This window comes from Sorex fumeus, unplaced genomic scaffold, assembly GCF_029834395.1.
Source record: "Sorex fumeus unplaced genomic scaffold, SorFum_2.1 ptg000014l, whole genome shotgun sequence".
Taxonomy (NCBI): domain Eukaryota; kingdom Metazoa; phylum Chordata; class Mammalia; order Eulipotyphla; family Soricidae; genus Sorex; species Sorex fumeus.
Genome location: NW_026606071.1, coordinates 3,323,417 through 3,347,439, shown reverse-complemented (window position 1 = coordinate 3,347,439; position 24,023 = coordinate 3,323,417).

Genomic DNA, 24,023 nt, shown 5'->3' with positions numbered 1-24,023 from the left:
TCGACATCTTCCAAATAATCGGTTTTATGGTTATGTATCAAGTGTAATCAACTTTTGTTAGTTCTAATAATTGTATTTCCTTTATCCCTCTTGCATCTTCTAAAATGAGAAAGCTTGAAATCAGCAACTCTTTCTGCAAGCTAAAAGAAGCTTTGAATAATTTTTTCCGCCTACTTAGAGAAAATTCTCTTTCACAATTGGATGCTATTTGGAGTTCCATACTAGGAGGAAGAAGGAAAGCACATTTCAGTTATTTGGGAGAATAAATGGTCTCTGAATGTATATTGGTAACTGTTACTTTCTTTTTTGAGTTGTATGGTTTATCTGTGGTCTCTTGTATAATGCTCTACTTGACAAAGAATTGACAAGAATTTTTCAAGTTATGCAGAGCATCTCTTTAGTTACAATTCTACTTCTCTTTTCCCACTGGGTGATGGTGTTCCAAGAACTAACAAAAAGTGAATACAAATACATACAAACATATCTCTGAGGAGGTCATGGATATGAACTTAGAATTAGATTTAGAATTAGAATTAGAGATTTAGTATTAGATTTGGAATTAAAATTGTGAATGTAAACTTAAATTAATTTTTGACTGAGAGATTTAATCAAATGTATTAATCATTAATTATGATTACGGTGTTAAATAAAATTTTAAAAGGTAGAAATCAATAAACAGAGATAAAAGCTTCTCAAGAATAAATGAAAGGAAGTAATAAAAAGACTCACTAAGCTGAAGTGCCTCCTATCAACAGCTGCTGATAAAATATTAAAGGATTTGCCTTGTGTAATGTCTCTGGAGACCTGTCTTGCTGATGTACAAGACTGTGATTGACAACTTCGAGACTTTGCTGGAAGCCACAAAGTATATCTATAACACAATTGCACAGACCTTTCTTCCTAAATGGTGCTGAAAATAACATACCACTGAGTGATTGACTTTAAAGAAATTGAACATTCTCCTCAATTCTAGCCACAGTTTAATTTTCTTAGATTAGATATTATGCTATATCTGATGTGGGAAAAACAAAAAGAAACCTGAGAAATGTACCCAAGTACATGTGAAACTGTTTAGGAGGAGTCAAGAAATCACCAAAGGAAACTTCAAGGTGAGGAAGTGGATTATTTAATAATAGAATAAATAAACAAATATCAGACGTTTCATGGACCTGATAGTTAATTGTTTTATGTCAACTATTTTAACTACACCTCACAAAAAACTGCCACATATGAAATACAGAGTCATATTCCTGTTTTTGTTGAGATAAAAAATTGAACTTATAAGAATTTCTCCTCATTTATAGTAAATAGGTATTTGAATTTGAACCCATATCAATATAACACAAAATATCATGAGGAATTGAAATTTAATATACAGTTGATAAAATCATAGACTTTTTTTCTGGAGTGACTCTGAGGTAGTTGCATAGAAAATATTTAGCAGAAATGATACCTACTTGAGGTAAAGACCAGTGAACAAAGAGACAGTGTTATTGATTTCCCTTTTGAATTCCACCAACTTGGTCTTTACAAGAAAGAATAAAAATAGACAGAAAATATAAAAATACTTGGAGATGCATGTATAATCAGTGTCATTTTGAAATCAGACCACATAAATCTTGGGAGTAGAGCATTTTTCTTATTAGTTCAGGTATCGGTGTGGTTTGTTAATGCAGTAAAAACAGAACTTGAATGTACCCAGAGGTTATTCCTTATCAGATGGTTGGAGTAGTTATGCTAACAAAGTAACTTTTAGCACTAGACATAATTTAGGACACCAAATACAGAATGCTAAACCGAAACCAGAGCCTGCTACCAAAGTTCATGAGATGCAGTATGAGAGAAGTCAACCCTTGGAGGAGACTTATAGGTTAGGGAAGTTGTCATATATTTCAGAATTTTTTTGATGGGGGGCACACCTGGCCATGCATGGGTGTTACTCCTGGATCCTTACTCAGGGGTCACCACTCTTGGGCTCATGGGACCATATGGGGTGCTAGAGTTTGAACCCTGGTTATTGTCATGCAAGACAAATGTTTATGTGCTAGATACTATTTCTCTGGTCCCTTTACTTCTATTTCAGAAGGACAAAATTTAAAAAGCAACCAAATTGGGGGGTATGGTACCATAAGCAGGTCAACCTGTATCTGTGGGGTGAATGCATCAGCAGCCTGATGATACCTTCAGGCTTCCAGACACCCAAAAAAATGCCTCTGTGCCTCTGGCTGAACCCAAACAATGTGGGACCATGTTTAACAAGAAACTAAAATGCCTAAAGTTAGGTATGTGTGAGACACGCTCACAAACCACCTCCGGATCAGTGACACAAGCTCATTTATTGACCTTGTTTCAGAGACCAATAGATAAATCTTAAAAGAGATCAAAAGCTGCAGTTTATCTTGGACCCTTGCATGGCAGAACAGACCAGGGTAAATCAGAGGGGAGTAGGTTCGCCTGGGGCCTGCCCAAACAGAACCCCTCGAAGCTGCTTGCTTACACAATCCAAAATCTCCACCATATCCCCTGCCTGACTCCATGGTCTTGGGATGCACCTCACCAAGATATAATCTGCTGAAAATTCTGATATGCAGATTTTTTGACTGAAATCTTCAGGCTTTCTCTGGGCCAGGATGGACTGTCTTCCCCCATCTCCCTGTATTTCTGGAAGCCTTGGCAGTCACATCCACACCCCTAAGCAGCTACCCAATGGAAAAGCTACTCTAACCTTAACATCCCGATAAAAATAGTGAAATGCCCTGAACACCATGACCTGTTAGCACCTGTATTGCAAATCCTAATGCACAAAAGGAAAAGGAGAGAGAGTGAGCAAGAAGGAAAGTGTCTCCCATAGAGGGAGACTGGGGGTGGGGGTGTGGGGTTGGGAGATAGATGGTGGTGGGGAAGCAGGGGACATTGATGGTGGGAAATGTGACTGGTGGAGGGATGGGTGCTGGATCATCGTATGACTGAAACCCAATTATGAACAGCTTAGTAATGGTCTAGCTCACGGATATTCAATTAAAAACTTTTTTAAAAAAGTAATGTGGAGATTATGCCCAATTCAATCAGTTTCATGAATGGCTGAATAAATAGCAGTAGTCCTACGTTAAAAAAAAACAACCAAACTCTAAGTGTAGTCAGGAGTATAATTTTGTTATCTTAATAAAGGGCACCCAGAGATTTCAGAATCATATATGAAAATAAATACTTATGCAGCATGACAAAGTAAAGATCCTTCGACAATCACAAATGGAGTACTATCTATTTTCACACAAATGATAATTACCACAAGCAGCGTCAAATTAATGTTTGGTGGGGGAAAATAGTTCTATATATGAGGAAACATCCTGAATTGTCTTCTTAACTTTAACTTTATTAGTTTGTTAATTTTAAATTTACTTTGCCAATTTTTTCTTTGCTTTGATTTTATTAGGGTCTATGTGCTTTCTACTTCGCTTTAAACATGATTAAAGAGATGTACCCAAAGGGTTTCTTGAGTGATAGGATGGCCCTCCCTAAGATTAAGATAATAAACAATGGAAAAGAAGAAAGAGAATATTGAATCACTGGATATTTAAGAGGTGAAAAGTTGTCGATGTGGAAAACTCTGAAAATAGAGAACATAAGAATGTAACTTTAAAAGCAGAACTTCAAAATCTTATGGTCATTGCCTTAACCAAGTAATCAAGTCTAGCATCACTGATAACATCAAGTAATTGACACACTCTCCCAATTTGATGCAAGGGAGTGTTCCATATAATCACTGAGTTACTCATATAAAGCAAGACTTTTATACAAAAGAAAACAGGAGACACAGTAAACAATGTTATAGGGAAAAAAACTGACTTTTGCTGGTTGACAAGGTAATTAACATACTGAGAACTGAAAAATGAAATCTACAGGAGTGGTTCTACCCAAGTTACAAGGAAGCTAAGACAGCCTACACCTTCAAAGAATTTTCATAAACACTGCTCCTGTTAATCTGCTTACAAAGAATTCTCTGAAATATTGTTTTTCTGACTTTCTTTTTAAACTTTCTAAACTTATATTTTAAGCAATTTTAAGGACATCAAATTCATTGTAGATAGTTTCTTTTTCTTTCAGTATATAATTGAAGACATTTTGTTATCTTCTGACTTATATAAGATGAATAAGGAGTCTGCATCAATTTACTATTCTTGGTATAATTTTATTTTTTGGCACTAGAAATATAGGAAATGAAAAGCACCAGAACATAAGATACTGATACTTTTTTTTTCCTTTCTGCTTCATTACTACACAAGTTCAAAGACCTTTCTTTTGTTGCTGGCTGGAGATGTGACTCAGAGTTAGAACACAAGCAATGCATCTGTGAAAGCCTGGGTTTGAACCTGCCACTGCATGACACTTCTGCTTGACCTACCAAGCACAAAAAAGAATTTTCTCTTTCCTGTGCTTAGCTAACATTGATTACATATAGGAGAAATCTTATTTCAGGCATTGTATTTGTATTTTAAAAATTAGAATTTGCATTTGGTTGGCTCTTTGTTTTTAAAGTTAATGTTCTTGAAGCAACAGTTAGCTGATGTCTTTTAAAGAAAAGATTTGGTAAAGACCTTTGACTGAAAAAGGAGACAGGGTTTGCACATATGTGAAACATGCCAATAACAATCTCATGGGAATGGAAAAGATATTATTGTAAGTCTGAATTTTATATTCAATAATAGTTTCATAGACATAAAAAGAATTTAAGAAGCTATTTAAACTAGTTGCCTAAATAATTGACAATGCTCAATGTGCCTTTAAGTTAAAATTATGAAAACATCCGTGCTGGTTTGAAATATCATAGTAATCCATACAAACATTTTTATTATCCATTGTCAAGATATTTTTACTCATTCAAGATATTTTTACTCCATCAAATCAGGATAGTCTGGTTTTAATTTAACTCACCTCCACATACTAGGGCACCATTTATTCTTCCTTACTGCATTCAGAGGTAGAAAAATAATGTGAATTTCTCATACAAAAAATGTTAAATGTTCAAAAAACCTTGTGTATGAAAACAAAAATCAAATGAAAATACTTCAGTGTTTGTTGAAAGTTGGAGGATATTTTAGAGCTATGAGAAAAGCTATAAGAACTTTATAGAGATTAAATTTATAAAGATAAATATGTTTCATTTTATATAATAAGAGTACTGTAGCACTGTACTATTCTCCAATTGTTCACTGATTTGCTCGAGCGGGCCCAGTAACGTCTCTATCATGAGACTTGTTGTTACTGTGTTTGGCATATTGAATACATCACGGGTAGCTTGCCAGGCTTTGCCATGTGGACAAGATACTCTCGGTAGCTTGCTGGACTCTCAGAAAGGGGTGGAGGAATCGAACCTGGCTTGGCCAGGCCGGCTGCACGCAAGGCAAATGCCCTACAGCTGGGCTAAAATTTTTCTATGTGCTTACATTTAAAACAGAATAAATAAATTGATGATGATTCAATTCTAATGGTCACAGTTGTGGTTACATAAATAATATTAGTCATATCAATATTAAATGTAAGTATATATTAATAGTTATTATAAGTAAATAACCATAATTTAATCTCTTTTTGTAATACTTTTAAGTAGAAAATTAATATTCTTACTTATTCTTTTTATTTGCTTGAAAGTACACTTGTATTATGTTTGGGTATACTCCATTAAAACTGTAATATAAGTTTGCTACAAAGTTTCTTTCTTTTTTTAAAATTTATTTCTTGAATCATTGTGAGCACATTTACAAAGATTTTGGGTTGAAGATTCAGTCATACAATAAGGAAACACCCGTCCCTTCACCAGTGCCCATCTCTAACCGCCAACCACCCCAGTATACCCCCTATCCCACACCCTGCCCCTACTGTGTGGCAGGTGATGTCCACATTACTCTCTCTCTCTCTCTACTTTGTTTACATTCTATATTTCGACACCAGCTCCACCATTGTTATTTGAGATTTTTCCCCAACACTTAGATCTGCTGAAAAGGCAACATTAGACACTCTGTTTTCTGTTGCTGATTATGAATAGCATACGATGTTGCAGCCACATGATTTTGGAATTCTGAAATTTTAATAATTGAATCTGGAGTGATTTCTTCAAAAAGCCGCTGTATTCTGAGGTTTATTTTTGAGTCTCTGGGATCATGGCCATTCAGCAACTTGATCAGGAGCCAGACAAGCTGTCGTGGGCAGTGACATGGGTCTCATTTGGGTGGGGGCAGGGAGAAAGGGCCGGCCCTACCCTCATCCTGAGAGAACCCCCTATGCCTCCTCACTGCAGGTCCAAACCTATCTGCCCATTGGTCTCTGGAAGATGGTGGCCCCCGAGCCACCAGGGGGAAGAGGTGGTGGATCGGCACCTTTTCCCACCTGGGGTGGCCCAGGGCTGAAAACCTAATTTGGAGTTCAGACACATTTCTGTCAAGATTTCCAAGATTTGTTTCTGAGTCTCTAGGATCACGGCCATTCAACAACTTGATCAGGAGCCAGAGATAAAGTTTATTTCTTCATAGTCAAGTCACATACTCTTGATATTGATTTACACTATTTTTAATATGTATATTTTATATCTACATTTAATTCAATGGTTACAAATCTACAATGCTATTGTTTTGTTTGGAACATTTCATTTATCTAAATGTTTCATAGGTTGTTTCAAACAAAATGTCATCTATGAAAATGCTAAATATAGAAATACACTTTTTAAGTAAAAAGCCACTATTGCCACTATAAATGTATACCAAATACACTGACTCATAAGAACAAAATTGCACATAAAACTTATTTTTAATAAATTCTTAAGAATAGACAGATATACTTAGGAAAAATAGTAGAAAAGCACATATCAAAGAAAAATAGCAAATATTATCACAAGAGGCTGGAGCGATAGCACAGCGGGTAGGGCGTTTGCCTTGCATGCAGCCAACATGGCTGACCCGAGTTCGATACCTCCGCCCCTCTTGGAGAGGCCAGCAAGCTACGGAGAGTATCTTGCCCACATGGCAGAGCCTGGCAAGCTCACCGTGTCGTATTCGATATGCCAAACACAGTAACAAGTCTCACAATGTTACTGGACCCGCTCGAGCAAATCAATGAACAACGGGAGGACCGTGACCGTGATCATCACAAGAAAAGCACCATGACTAGATGTGATAGAATACAAAACAATAAAACATTTTTACTGAGAAATCATGCAAAGGTATTGAAATTATAATAAGACTATAAAAAACGTTAAGCTTAACAAGTTTAAATTTTGGTCAAAGTTCAGTCTATGATTATGATTAATGGTGGCTAAGCATTAAATAACAAGAATAAAATTTGCAAATAATTTCTATACATTCTATACATTCTGGCAAACACCCCGTGGCATACCAAATATGCCAAATACCAGTAACAATGATGGGTCTCATTCTCCTAAAGAGCCTTGAATATAATCTCAGGGGTAGGATGAAAGAGACGTTACTGGGATCTGCTTGAGGCAATCGACGAATAACAGGATGATGAAATGAAAATGAAAAAAAATATTTATTAAACTCCTTGCATCCGTAGTAATGAAAAACCATGAGTATCTGAAGTTTGCTGCAAGTTAATTGTCTAATATTTTCATTAGAATAATATAAATTATAAATTGTAAATAGAAATTTGTACACACGAGTCTGGATCTACCAATATTATAGGTAATATTCAATTCTTATCATCCTCTTAAAGTGTTCCCCTTACCTCCTTTGTGTCTTTATGATAACCTTGCTGACAAAAATAACTTCTTGTTCTCATAGTACTAACAACATGAATAGAAAATGCAAAGTTCAGCTCCCTATTTAAAAAGTTTATGATTAAAGGGAACAATTTGAAAGCAGATTTACTAAATACTGTTTCTTCATTATGTGTTCTTTACAATTCTTGTGCTGATTTTTCACTCTTATGTTGTCAAAATATATCTAGTTCAATGTTTTGTATATTAATGTTCCAGAAAAATATCTTGCTAACTTTACACATGAGTTATATTCAGCTTCTAGGAATTAAGCTCTTAGCCATTTTCTTTATTTAATTTCTTCAAATACTGAGTTATTTGGAAAAGTCATATATCATTGCTCATTAAATTATAATTTTTGTTATCCAAGAAATATAACATGGCTAACATAATTAACAGTTAAGAATTGCAAGGAAAAAAGTACTCTCTTTTCAGTAACTGTGTAGGCTTCAACAGCATGTTCATTGAGACTTAAAAGAAATTAGTTTTCCAAACTTAATGAAGCAACTATATAAATACCTTAAAGGTCTTTCTCTCAGGGAAGAAGAGAAAAAGAAATTGTAGAAGAGGAAAAAATATAATGTGCCTGAAGCAGTTTTGAAGAACTTATGATGCCTATAACTTTTAAAAAGGAAAATACATCTACTGATAACTCAATTTTGGAAAGTTATTGTTAAACTGATGTTTCATATTTTTACTTCTTACAATAAATTTGTAGTGATGATTTGTCTTCAACAAAGTGTTAGATAACATAAATTCTACTTAAAAACACATGCAAGGTAAACAGCCAAAAGTTAGGTGTGTGGGAGACACACCCACAAACCACCTCCAGCTCAGTTATATAATTGGAGGCATGGCCTCTCTGGTTCCTGATCGAACTGCTTAACGGCCATGATCCCAGAGACTCAGAAACAAATCTTGGAATCCAAAGGCTTTTGGCAGAAATGCATCCTGTTCCTGCAGTAGGTTACTGGCACTGGGCCACTCCAGGTGGGAATAGGTTTTGTGCCTTGGCCTGTTCCCCTTGGCAGTCCGGTGACCACCATTCTCCAGAGGCCACTGGACAGTCAGGTTTGGGCCTGCAGTGACGAGACACGTGCGGCCTCACCAGATGGGGGTGCAACCAGCCCTTTCCTCCCCATCCCAGCGAGACCCTGAGTCGCCGCCTACAAACGGCCTCTTTAGCTCCTGATCAAGCTAATTAACGGCCATGATCCCATAGACTCAGAAACAAATCTCGAAACCCAGCTACTTCTGGCAGAAATGCATCTGGACTGCATACAAGGTGGCCACCGCCTTAGAGCTTCTTGAAAAGCCAGGTATAAGCCAGTGGTGATGGGGTAACTGCAGTTTCGTGGGAAGGGGGGGCAGTACTGGCTCATCCTTCACGCCCTACTGAGGTCACAAGTTGCCCCCCCATGAGCGGCTCTCTGGCACGGCCATGGCTCCAGAAGCCAAAGGACGTAATCTAGAGCCTGGCAGCTTGCGGCAGAAAAGTGAATGGACCATGCATTAAACTACGGCGCCATGCCTCCCCGGGAGGGAAAGGGTGTTGTTCCCTTCCGCCCTTTTCCCCCCTGGCAGCAAGGTGGCCCCCGCCTCAGAGCTTATTGGAAAGCCAAGTATGAGCCGGCAGTGATGGGGCAACTGCAGTCTCATGGGAATGGGGACAGTACTGGATCATCCTTCACGCCCTACCGAAGTCACGAGTTGCTCCCCACGAGCCACTCTTCAGTATGGCCATGGCTCCAGAGGCAAAAGGACCTAACCCAGAGCCTGGCAGCTTGAGACAGAAAAGTGAATGGACTGTGCATTAAACTACGGCACCATGCCTCCCCAGCAGGGAAAAGGTGTTGCTCTCTTTCACCTCCCCCCTATCCCCCCAGCAGCAAGGTGGTAGCAGCCTCAGAGTTTATTGGAAGGCCAGGTATGAGTGGGCGGTTATAGGACAATTGCATTCTCATGCAAAGGGGGGCTGTACCGGTTTGTCCTTCACGCCCTACCGAGGTCATGAGTTGCCCTCAACAGGCGACTCTCTGGCACAGCCATGGCTCCAGAGGCAAAAGGACGTAATCCAGAGCCCAGCAGCTTGAGGCAGAAAAGTGAGTGGACCATGCGTTAAACTATGGCGCCAAGCCTCCCTGCGAGGGAAAGGGTGTTGCTCCTTTCCTCTTTCCCCCTGAACCCCCACAGCAACGTGGCCACCGCCTCAGAGATTATTGGAAAGCCAGGTATGAGCTGGCAGTGACGAGGCACTGCAGTCTTATGGGAAGGGAGACGGTACCAGCTTATCCTTCACGCTCCATCAAGGTCACGAATTGCCCCCCATGAGTGGCTCTCAGCTCTGCACTTCCCCCCCTCCCCCAGCGGCTGCCTCAGAGCTTATAAGAAAGCTAGGTATGAGCCGGTGGTGATGGGACAACTGCAGTCTCATGGGAAGGGGCGGTACTGGCTTGTCCTTCACGCCCTACCAAGGTCACCAGTTGCTCCGCACAAGTGGCTCTCCAGCACAGCCATAACACCAGATGCACAGAAAACAACTTTGTAATTATCTGGCTCTTTGCAGAAACCCAAAATCGGAAGAACTAGTAATATAGCTTAGAGGTAGAGACAGGCTTCTTATCTATAGGTTTTTGTCTTCAATCCCTGGCCCTCCCCAACAAAAGAAAAAAACAATTTATTCTTTTTAGAGACTACACTTACAATGTTCAGGACCATTGGTTTTATTCTATGGGGGATAAGTAGCGTGGCATTTCTGTGCTAGAATTGAATTCAGGGCCTTGTACTTGGTAGTGAAATATCGTTCAATTATCAGTCTATTCCCACAACACTCAACATGATCTCTAAATAGAAGTGTAGGACCAAAGTGGTCTCAGAAAAGTGGACCAAAGTACATATTTCTAGTGTAATTTTTAAAAAATTTTGAATTATAAAAAAGCTAGTTACCATGAGTTACAGTTTCCCATTTCTTGCTTTTGTAAATACAAGCCCTTGCCACAGCAACATGTCCGATTTATGTTATGATGAATGACTCTACAAAGACAAATACGATATTATCACCCAAAATTTATAGCGTGCATTAGAGTTCCCACTTAGTATGTTGCATGTTCTAGAGGTTTTATCAGATACATAATGGCAGCCTCTGCCATAATATTATAGAGAATAGATTTACTGCCTGGAACTGTTGTGCCCCATTTCACTCCCTATCTATCCCCAAACCTCTAGCAATCATGGATTTTTCTATTGTCTTCATAGTTTCCCCGTTTCAGAATGCCATATGGCTGTATTCATATGCAATACGTAGCCTCTTCAGAACTGTTTCTTTCACTTAATATACATTCAAAGCTTCTCCATAGGGAAGTAATTTTTTTCTCTCAAAGTGCTATAGTATCATTTCATTTATTTATCTGTTCACCTATTGAAGGACAATGGTTGCTCCCAAGCTTTAAAAATTATTATGAAAGCTTCTAAAAAATCTATGTGCAGATTTTTGTATGAACCGAACATTTGAGCTTCTATGGTTGCTCATTTGTGCGGACTTTAAGATAGGTCAGTCTCACAACAGAATGAGACAGTACTTTTTGATTTTGATTTGCATTTCTTCAGTACTTTTTCATGTGCCTGTGAGTCGTCTATTTGTCTTTTAAAATTTTTTTTATCTGCATGTCTTTTTTGGATAAATGTTTATGCAAAACATTTTACACATCTGAAAAAATCCTGTGGTTATTTTGTTATTTTATGTATTCTTTATGTATTTTGGAAATTAACTCCATTGGATGTCTAATGTGTAAAAAATTTCAAAATGCTAGCTTGCGTCTCCATTTTTCTAATAGTTTCTTTCACTGTGTAAAACTTTTTAATTATTTTGATGTCGTCCTTTTAGTTCTGTCTTACATTTGATTTATTGTCAATGGAATTGAATTTCCAAAAGCAACTTTGTGGCTCAGATCCTGAATTATGTCACCAAAGTTTTCTTCAATATACTTTATGTTTTCAGGTCGCATCCTCAAGTATTTTGTGCATATTGAATTAATTTTCATGGAAGATGTTAAGTAAAAAATTAGCACCCTAATTTTTCCTCCTTTCTTCTTCGCATGAATTCAGGACCTTGCACTTGGTAGTCAAATATTTGTTCAATTTTTAGGTTATCCCCGCAGCACTCAACATGATCTCTAAATAGAAGTGTAAAGTCTCTAAGAAAAGTGGACCAAAGTACATATATCTCATAATTTTTAAAAAATTTTTGAATATAAAAAATGCTCAGTTCTTCCTGTATTATTTGCCAAAAATAAACTCTTTCTCAAAATACATTTTGCACTGCACAGCACTGCCCTCCCATTGTTCATCGTTTTGCTCTAGTGGACCCGGTAACGTTTCCATTGTGAGACTTGTTGTTACTGTATTTGGCATATCTAATAGGCCATGGGTAGCTTGCCGGGCTTTGCCATGTGGGCAAGATACTCTCAGAAGCTTGTCAGGCTCTCCAAGAGGGGTGGAGGAATCGAACCCGGGTCAGCTGGGTCGGCTTTGTGCAAGGCAAATGCCCTACCTGCTGGGCTATTGCTCCTCCAGTCTCAAAATACATTAAAATGTAAAAATAAAAAATAAGTAGTGAGTAAGAAATACTTGTACAAAATCTTTCTCAGTAAAGATACTCAGAATTCCAGGTTTATGTATCCAGTACTTTCACTGATAAATCTTTTGTCCACCTCTCTGACAGTGTCAAACAAAACTTCATATTCCTCCACAACTTTTTCTTTTCCTTTTTGGTTTGGGGATATGCCTAGGCATTCAGGAGCTAATTCTGACACCAGTTTCCTGGGGATTGAACAGGGACCAGTTGCATACAAAGTAAGTTCCTTACCTCTAAATATCATCTCTCTGGCCCCTTCTTCGACACTTATATTAGTTCCTACATTTTCACTGCCTCAGTGAATACACTGAAAGAATTCTACCTCTCCTCACCATTTGCATTCACAGCTGCTGATGCCGATGGTTACCTCTTTAAAATATCGTACATTTGCAGAAAGGAGGTATAGTACTGGGTAAGTCACTTACCTTGCATGCCCCAGGCCCTGGTTTAGACCCTGACAAGCATATGATTGGTTGAGCATTGCAAGGAGTGATTCCTGAATACTGAACCAGGAATAAATGTTTCCCTGAGCACCATCTGGTGTGGTCCAAACCCTTCACCACAAATGATTACAAACGCATTTTGTACTTACCTTCCTTTCCCTTAATAGTAAAAGTTTCCTCTTCCAAGAAAATTCCCTACGGAAAAGTATTATTATATCTTATATGTAATGACAAGGAATATATGCACACATAATTATCATATACATTAGATGCTACTCTAAATCCTTTTTATGATTATATCTTAGACTAAGATCGGCTAAGTGACTTATCTGAAGTCAATTATCTAGTTCTCTCAACCTCAAATTATTTATTTTAATTAACTTACTTTTAAGTTAACCAATTCTTATAGTCTATTTAGTTTTAGGTTATTGAATAGTTATTGTAAGAAATCACAATATAACTTCTGGACTTGGTTCAATTGTTTGTAATTACTTTGAACAATGTATCATGATGAATGAATCATAAATATTAAGATAGGAAAAAAGAAGATGTAATTATTACTTTTTGACAGTTTTATTTCTGTAAAACCACTAATATCTTTTTGATTTAATGAGATGATTGCCTTAATCAGCTTTATCATAGGTAACCCCATTAATTGACACTGTCAAATGTCATCACAGATAAAGAAAGAAGCAAGGCAAATTTCTTCTGATTAAACTCTATAGTGTGCCCTAAACAGAGTCAAGTGTCAGATATAATAACAATCTCGTGTTTCTGGATTACTGGCTCACTCATGGATGTTATTTAATTGGTCATCAAAAATCATTTAAGTGAACTGGATTGAAAAATGGAATTTAGTATAGATTATCAAGGAGAATACAGCACTTAATACAGAGAAATAAGCATTTTTGCTTTGTTATAATGAGGTAAATTTATGCAAATTCACTACATTGTTTTGTTAAAATTTTTAGTTATTATTGCTAGGCATTTAGCATTATTTTCAGAATCACAGGAAAATTAGTTAAGTACTATGATGAAGATTATAATTATATTGCAACACATAATTCCCATAAATGATCTGACAACCAAAAAATGTGTATTTTGTTTCTAAATTATAATGTAGGAGAGCTAAGATGTAAAATTTGTTTTCCTCCAGAATTTTATAGAGGCCTTTTGTAACTATTCTTTTTTAAGAGATTTAGTAATAATTTCACATAAATGATGGAGAACATAAAACTCTAGGATCAAGGTTTCCATTTATATCATTTAGAAACATTTGTCAAAAATTATTGGTAAGAAAAGTGTACTGAGTATGAGTTGCGCTCTACAATAAGATAGTGGAAAATAAAACCAGAAAGTCAAGAGTCTGATCTTGCATGGGGAGAACAATGTTAAAAGTTTAACAATCTACTTCAATTTTGTTTCTTTTCTCTTATTTTACTAAGGTGTCAGGGAATTTATCTATAACACTGGTTACAAAATTTATGATATGATTATTATAAATTAGTATGACATCTATCTTCTTCAACAGTAATATGAGACAAAAATAAATAGGCAGTTAAAAATGCTTATGATTAAAAAAACGTTATAAATGTATAACTACCTAATAAATTAATATTCCTTACAAAGTTAAAGAACAGATCATAAAAGATAATTTATGTCCTGATCTTAAAGATTCACTTCTATTTTCTGGTTTCCATCCCAATGCTCATTAAGTAACTGTACATTAAGAGTTAATAGATTGTTTGAAATTTAAAGTTTTAATATTTGTGTCAAAGGAAAATCTTTTTGAGTGCTTATAATGTTTAAAGTAGATGCTTGGGAATCCTGCAACTGTTTAAAGGATCATTGTAGCCAAGGGTTAATCCCAGATCTTCTGCATGCAAAACATACCCTTTGATCTATTTCTCCAGTCCCATATTTCTTTTAACAACCAAAGAAATGTGAGGACTTTATACAATGCAAAATGTAGATGAATGCTTAAGTAGAATCATAAAATAGAAATGGGTGGCCTAGGAGTGGACATTGTATGATTATAGGCTTCTAGCAAACAACTTTTTGTTTCTTTGCATAAATAAACTAGTTATGAGCAATAATATATTATTTTTGTGAGGAAAAAGCATCAAACATTTGTGCTATTTTCCTCTGAATAAAATTGCATATTGGCCAGTATATTATTTATACAATGCTAATTTTTAAGATTTTCTCTCAGTAATATATAAAAATAAATATAATATTTGCAATTACATTTAAAATGTACTATGTTTATTGATATAAGTTTATATTCTTTTACTAAAGTCAATATTATGAATAGGATATAATTCAGAGAAGAATGGCCTGGAACTAACATATAAAATTTACATCAGATAAATTTATTTGTCAATAAGTCAAATAAAAATTTCAAGTTTATTGTTTTAACATTTCAAGAAGTTAATCCTGATTTAAAGTTTATCTGCATGATTTGAACATGTTGAACCTTTTAATAAACTCAAATTATGTTATTTTTAAAACCTAAAAACTAGAATATTTTATTATTAAGAGGTTAATATTTTTTACTGTATATTGCTGAAAAAACTTGATAAAAGTTATTTTCCAAAATCTTTTATATAATTTTGATATCCTATTTGCTTTTGCATTCAGTTATGCTAAACATATAATTATATTTGGTATGTCCTTTTAAATTTTAGTTCTTACTTATGTACGCTTTTCCAATATCATTGGAAAATTTTTTTAAGAACATTGTTAAATTTTTTTTTTTAGATTTGATAGTGCTCCACACATTTTAATGATAACAATTATAATTGGGAAAGTGTTTGAAAGGCATGAGTAAATGGGTCATTATGATAGTGAGATAGCATTGTAATATTGGTGAACGGGGGCTGTAGAATCCCATATAGAGTGTGTTGTGATGGGTAGTCCCTGAAATTCCAAAATTATATTTAAACTCCAATTTTTTCCAAAATTTTTTAAGAACATTGCTCATTGAAATTAATATCATTACAAAATCATTATCATATCACTATCAATATTATATATTCATATAGTATTATATTCTTATATTGTATCATTTAAAATATCATTACCATAGCAAAATACAATATCATTGACTAAGCCCTGGATTTCTGGGTTACAATTCTTCCTTTTGTGTCTAGTTAATTTTTTTTATTTTATCACATGTATCACTTATAATCACTTGTCATCCTGTTGTTCATCGATTTGCTCGAGCAGGCACCAGTAATGTCTCCATTCAACTCTGTTGCATGCTAATGTAGCCCAATGGCCTCTGCTCACTCCAGGAAGATGAAGAGCATCAAACCATTTGTTCAGTGTTTTGACAAAGATGTTCAACCATCTTGTAGGTGGGCGACCAGGTGTTCTTTTGACGTCCCATAGAATCCAATCCAAATTGCATTACATATCCAGCCCATTGATTTTCAACACCTTGGCAAACGAAGCAGTGTCCCTGATCTTTGTTCATTGATGGAGGTCAGAACTCCGGATTCCTTCTCTCACTTGAGTGAAGCGTGATACTCCAAGCATAGCTCTTTTGATTCCTCTTTAGATGATCCGAATAGCATTCTTGTCTTGTTTTCATAGGGCCCAGGTCTCTGAGGCTATCACATATATATAATTTATTATTTTTTGTGAAGCAAGTATTTTTTTTATTGAAACTAACTTAAAAATGTAAGCGGAGAGAAAGAGAGAATTTCATATTCAAGAGAGATAGCTGGCTTCTCCAAAGTAGAAAATAACAAGCAAAGAAACATTGAGTCAAGAGAGATATGTTCAATGGCACAAATATGTTTTAGAAACACAGTAGTGATAGAAGTAGGCTCTAGAAGTGGACTAGAAACCAATGGTAGGGTGTGGAAGGTATATCCCAGAGTTGTCTTACTATCTCCTTCCTGTTCCTCTTTTATCTTGACACATCAGACCTCTTCGTTTGTTCACTTACGAAAACACTATACGGTTAGCAAGTTTTTGAATTTATATTTACTTTTCCAGAAAGCAGTTAGAACTAATTTATGAATATCTTAGTTCCAACAACAGAGAGAAATTGTTTCTTGATAAGAATGTCATGTGTCAAATCTTAGCCCAGGGTCTTATGTACAATTGTTACTGTTTCTACCAAGAGTGATGAGAAATTAAGGTGATTGGAATAATATATAATGCAACAGGACAAACAAATCTTCAAGAACCATTGTAAAGAGAATCACTTAATCACACTTAACTTCCTGTTAGTCGTCCATTTGCTCCAGCGGGCGCCAGTAATGTCTCCATTTGTCCCTGTCGCGTGCTAGTGTAGCCCAATGGCATCTGTTCGCTCTGGGAACATGAAGAGCCTCAAACCGATCGTTCATGATCTTGAGGAAGAAGTCTGACCATCTGGTAGGTGGGTGGCCACGCGGTCTTTTGACATCCCGTGGAATCCATCGGTAACAGCTCTAGTCCAGCGGTCATCTTTAAATCTCATTATGTGACCAGCTCATCTGATTTTTGACACCTTGGCAAACGAGACAGCGTCCCTGATTCTTGATCGTCGACGGATGTTGGAACTCTGGATTCTTTCTCTCATATGAGTGAAACGTGATATTCCAAGCATAGCTCTTTCAATTCCTCTTTGGGAAACCCGAATACCATTCTCATCCTGTTTACATAGGGCCCAGGCTTCTGAAGTATATGTTAATGCGGGAAGAACAGTGGATTCAAAGAGATGTGCCAGGGAGCCAGAGGTTCTTGGTCCTCTTAGCTATTTCTTCGATGTTCTTGAAGGCGTTCTAAGCCACTCTCTTCCTTTTGCGCAGCTCGGGTGCCAGGTCATTTGTCATGTTGACTTCTCGACCTAGGTACACATAGCTGTTGCATTCGGAGATGGTTGCTCCGTTGAGAGTGAATGGGGCATCAGGAACGAGGCTGTTTCTCATAAACATTGGCTTAGTAAGATTCAGCTGTAGTCCTACCTTTCCACACTCATGGTCAAAGTTGGCCAGCATTTGTGCCACTTGGCTGATGTTTGGTGTTATTAAAACAATGTCATCAGCAAAGCGGAGGTGGTGTAGTTGCTGACCATCTATCTTCACTCCCATTCCTTCCCATCCCAGTCATGGCATGATGTTCTCGAGGGTGGCACTGAAGAGTTTCAGTGAAATGGTATCACCCTGCCCAACCCCTCTCTTGACATCAATGATCACTTCTTTGTAGAATGGTGAGATCCTGGTAGTGAATCCGCAATACAGCTCACGGAGGATCTTGATGCATTTGGCTTGAATGCCCTGATTGGCTAGGGCTTCAATGACCGCTTCCATCTCAACAGAATCAAAGGCCTTCTTTAAATCAATGAACGTTAAACAGAGCAGCATCTTGAACTCCCGAGAAACCTCAATGAGCTTGGTTATCGTGTGGATATGGTCGATGGTGCTGAATCCTTTGCGGAACCCGGCTTGCTCGCATGATTGTCCTTCATCTAGTGTTCTGCCAAGAGAATAATCAGGGTTTATGATCACTAGATGTGTTCAGGTCAGAAATATTTGCTAGTTTATAGTATGTATTCTTCTGATCTGGGAATATAAAAATTAAATAGATTTGGTTCCTGCTTAACAAGATTACTAAAAAATTTTATTTAGTTCTAAATAATATTTTAAGAAAATTGTGTTTAATTATATATATATATATTTAACTGATGAATTAGTTACAAAATATATATGGAATGGAGATTTTAAAGTTTGAAAATTTGAACTCTCTGTGTAGAAGACATGGTAATCTTATCATGTTAATTTTTGTCAGTGAAAAAGATATGATATGAGACTATGTGATATGTGTAGTGTGCATGTTTTTATATGTGATAAAAAGGAAAAAGGAGAGAGATAGGGTGAGAGAGAGACGAAACATAAAAGTAGGAATGAGGAAACTGGAAAAGGGAATATGAAAGGAAGAAGGAATAGTTTTAAGAACATTGTTCAGTTCTTCAGCATCCTGGTCTTTAATTTTGTATTTTTTCTTTTTTTTTCCTCTTTTTTATTTGTTTGTTTATTTTTAAGAGTTTATTTTAAGTTGTTTCTTTTATTTTCTTGGTTAATTTTATTTTTTTAAATTTTTTTCCCTTTATTTTTTTTTTTTTTAAAGTTGTAGATTTACAATTTTTTGTGCTTTGGTTTCAATTATACAATGATCAGATACCCATCCCTCCACCAGTGCCCATTTTCCACCACCATGGATAATATCCCTCCCACCCCCATCCCCCCATCCCCCCTGTCTCTGTGGCAGGGCAATCCCCTGTGTTCTCTCTCTCCTTTTGGGTGTTGTGGTCTGCAAAAGAGGCATTGAGTGGCAAACATGTTCAGTCCATAGTCTACTTTCGACATGCATCTCCCCTCCTGGGAGGATCCTCCAAACATCCTTTATTTGGTGCTCCCTTCTCTATCTGAACAGCCCTTTCCTCTAGGATACCCGGCTGGCCTCTAAGTTATGGAGTAATCCTCCTGGTGCTGATATCATCTATTCTTGGGTATAAATCTCATACTTTGTTACTTTATATCCCCCAGATGAATGCAATCTTTCTATGTCTATCCCTCTCTTTCTGACTCATTTCGCTTAGCATGATACTTTCCATATTGTACCACTTGTATGTAAATTTCATGACTTCATCTTTTCTAAGAGCTACATAGTACTCCATTGTGTAGATGTACCAAAGTTTCTTTAACCAGTCATCTGTTCTTGGGCATTCAGGTTTCTTCCAGTTTCTGGCTATTGTAAAGAGTGCTGCAATGAACAAACAAGTGCAGATGTCACTTCGACTATACATTTTTACCTCTCTGGGATATATTCCCAGGAGTGGTATTGCTGGGTCAAATGGGAGCTCAATTTCTAATTTTTTGAGAATCGTCCATACTGTTTTCCAGAAGGGCTGATTGGTTAATTTTAATTATCGATCGATTTGCTCGAGCGGGCCCAGTAACGTCTCCATTGGAGACTTTGTTGTTACTGTGTCTGGCATATAGAATACGTCATGGGGAGCTTGCCAGGCTCTGCCATGCGGGCGAGATACTCTCAGTAGCTCTCCGAGAGGGGCAGAGGAATCGAACTCCGGTCGGCCATGTTGGCCGCTTGTAAGGCAAACGACTTACCGCTGTGCTATCGCTCCTTGAAGCATAGCTGTAGTGATAAAACTTAGACTTTATATAATAATATAATGTCTATGGATACTGAGTTTTGAAAGATGAGGCTCCAATGTCAAGTGACCATTAGCAATCTCAACTTTGGTACATTTTTACTCTCTTCTTAATATATCCAAAGCATGGTATTGAGGAAAACTTGCCGGACACAAAACAATATTGCAACAGTTAATTACATGTATCAACAAGACTGACCCAAGGGAAAAAATTGGGTAGCTTTTCCAGAGTTTCCTATCATATGTCATCTTTGGTAGCTTTGTATCTGTCTGGGAGAAGGTTTAGATGAAAGGCTGCAAAAGGGAAAAGGAGGAGCTATTTATATACCGCCACTATCAGTGATTGCTACCTATACAAGAGCAGGTGAATAAAAATAGATTCATATTCCCTTTGGGTCGAGGGAATTCCAATAATTGTATAAGACTGAGGACTTCTGAACTGACATCAGTCCAGTTTTAAAAGCTGCAGAACAAAAGCATCACTTCTAGCATTTCAATGGCACATACTGGCTCAGAAATTTGCCCATAAAGCAGGATACATTTTCTGGAAATATTGTTCTCTTTTCCTCCTCCAGTCTCTTACTGAGTTCACTGCATTAAGTCTCTCCACTTAAAATATCCTGATAAGTTTCTCTTTTCTCCACAGTCTACAATACAATTTAACAAGAAATCATCAATGCAAAGGAAGAAGTCCATGGCACATGTTAACACACAAGGAACCTACATGCACAGTGTATTAAGGCAACTAATATAAGTGAGTTTGTTGCTAAACAAATGAACAGAAATAAAATACCCATGGTCTTGGAGAGAATTTTAAGTGTAGGTTAACATTGGTTTGTCCTTTCTCCCTTGCTGCAGGGAACTTGTGTTTATTGGGTTACACCCATCACAGTGCTCCTGAGGTACTCATATTCCTTTGTGTTTATCTATAACTTCTCCTCTGTACTCTCTTCCCATGTCTATTAATCACCTATATACACAAATCAGAGTCTGTGACTTGTAAAGCCAGATTCTTCAAAGGACTCTGGATTTTTTATTTATAAGTGAAATATTGCTTTACTCTTTCCCTTCTGTGCTTTTAGAAAAGTGTCCTTTTTGTATAGACACAGGAAGACAGTTAATGCTATGCTTTTGTAAATTGGGAATTAATTGATTCCAGGTAATATTTACTCGTGGGCATCTATCATACATACTTGACTTAAGCCTCAATTGCCCTTAGTTCCTACTACCCCAGAAGGAGGGTCCTTACAAAGAGACCGGATGGAACCAGGGCAAGTGACAAGCTACCCTGGCATCAAAAAAGGACAGGCTAAGTGCCAGAAAACTTGTAAGTTAAGAGCATGGTCTCGGACAAATTCTGTCATGACCCAAGGAGAAGTGACTGAACAAGGACCCCCTGCAGGCATTAGGAAGGATTAACCTGGCTGAGGGCTATGGTCTGGGGTCTATAGCGAGATGCCCCCTGGAGAGTCACCTTATAAGCTTAATGTATCTCTTACTGTGTCCATACAAAGTGACTAGAAAGATTAAGAAGTAAGTAAATCTAAGATGATTGTTTATGGACTAAGGAAAGGAGAAGTATGTCCTTAGATGAAATTCCACCCTTGAGCAGATCTCACAAGATGAGATCTATGTCTTAAAAGAAATCTTTCTCCCCATCCCCACGCCCACCCCCAGAAGGAAGGGCTTTACATACTTGACTTGGGTGTAGTTACTACCCCCAATGCATGGAGGTTGGGCTCTAGACTAAGGCTGTGACATGGATCCAGGAAGACAATCATTAGGGACAGGAGGAGACAGGAGTGAGGAGCAGTGTGAGACTGTTATGGGTTACTCAGTGAGACTGAAACAGGTGTATAGGGAGATTAGAATAAACGGCAGAGCAGAGATTGGAATAAATAGAAACTGATCACCAACCAGCCTGGTGACATGTTCTCTCCTTCATGCATCTGTTAGTGGTGGCCACAGGCTGGGGTGGGGAAGCAACACTTGGCCACTGAAAGCAGAGAGCCCATGCCTGTTATTGATTTTGTGATTACGCATCAAGGAATCACTATTTATTTAAGTCTTGAAACTAGGTTGGGTCTCTTCCATCATCCTGATTGGTTAATTAAAAAGTATAATGCTGAAGAAGATAAATCTGATGACCCTAAACAAATACAATCTCTAGGCCTATCATCTACCTTCTTGGTATTATTTTTAATAACCTAATTCTTTTTAACAATAAATAATTTTCTCAGGGATAAAGAACTAGAATTTTGTTTTAAATGATCCATTCTTGAAAGGACATATGCTGGTGGGGTGGGGAGCTAAGGAAGTTATATAAGAAAATCTTACGTAATCAAGGAGATATAATTGTATCAGAGGAAAAAAATTAAGAATTACAAAAGAAGAAAGATTGAGAACAAAAAAAAATGTCAAAAGTAAATTGCACCCAAAAGTCCAATGTTGTACAAATTAAATTGAATAATTTAATTTGGTGCTAGAAATGAAATAAACCTGCCAACACACAATAAGATGATAGAAATGAAATAAAATATACCTGCCAACACACAATGCAAATAGATTAAACTTTCCAATAAAAGGTAAAATTTGCTTACTGGGGAGCTGTGGAGATAACACAGGAACTAAGGTAGTTGTCTTGCACTCTTGGACCCTGGCACCACAGATGGTCTCAGGAGTCAGCCCTACATGTAGAGTTAGGAGTGAGGCCTTTCTCAGTTGCCACTGGCCTTTGGAAAAAAATACTTGCCTGAAAAATTTTAAGAATAACTTTTAAAATTATACTTTTGAAATGTTTGAATTCCTAGGAATATATAGCAACCAAAATTAGTATGCACTAAAAATATAAAGTGAAAATATGTAAAACACAAATTAATGAATTATTCAAAAGAATAAAAATCTTAGAAAACAATATTTTAACATGTTTCTCTCACTAATCATCCAGATTAAAAAGTAATAAGAATACAAAACTCTTTTCTCAGAATTTGTACATAAAAATGGTTAAGAGAAATTTGTAATGCTAGTTGAAACAGAAAAAATAGAAAAGCAGGAAATTGACCAACTGACCACATGTTTTTATCCACATAAACATAAATCTGAATAAAGAGCTGACCGTATTAGAACCCTCTTCAATGATTAGCTAATTAAAACTATATAATTTATTTGTTAAAATAACAATAAAGGGAAAAAACTATTTTGCCTCTTATTATTTCAAATGGAAGATATTTTCCAAATCGATCAGAGACTGAAAAATAATTTACTGGAAAAAGATTATTTAATCATTTATATAATTTTTTTAAATGCTATTTTTTTTTTCTTTTTGAGTCACATCCAGTGATGCTTAGGGATTGCTCCTGGCTCTGCACTCAGGAATTACTCCTGGCGGTGCTTGGGGGACCATATGGGATTTTGGGAATCTAACTCCAGACGGCCACATACAAGTCAAATGCTCTACCCACTGTGCTATTGCTCCAGCCCCAAAATGCTACTATTTTTTGAGTGAGTTCAAATGAGTTAGAATTTGGCACTCATATTATTCTTCTTTGAGAAGTTAATGTATTCATCCTTCTTTCCTTCTTTCTTTCTTCCTTATTTCCTTCCCTTTTTCTTTCTTTTTTCTTTTCTTTCTTTCCTGTCAAGATATTTAAATATAATATCTGCTTTTCTCACCTGTACCACTTACAAGGAATTCTTATCTCTGAAGTACAATTAAATGGAAGGGCTAGAAAATGGGCAGAATAGAAATGACATCAGGATATTTATAGAGGAACTTTGGTAATGCTGGAAGTGGAGTGACATATGCAAAAATGGTAGAACTATTTTATTAGCTCTCTTTTATCCATATTGCTTCAATATTAACAGATATTTTTTTAAAAATAAAATAGCAAAGTAGAATATGATTGAATGTGATATTTTGTTCTATTAAACCTCTTTTAAAATTTAGCTAGAATATTTATTCTACGTTGAGGTCAATTAAGAGAAGAAATTTTCTATCAATATGAAGGCAATTGA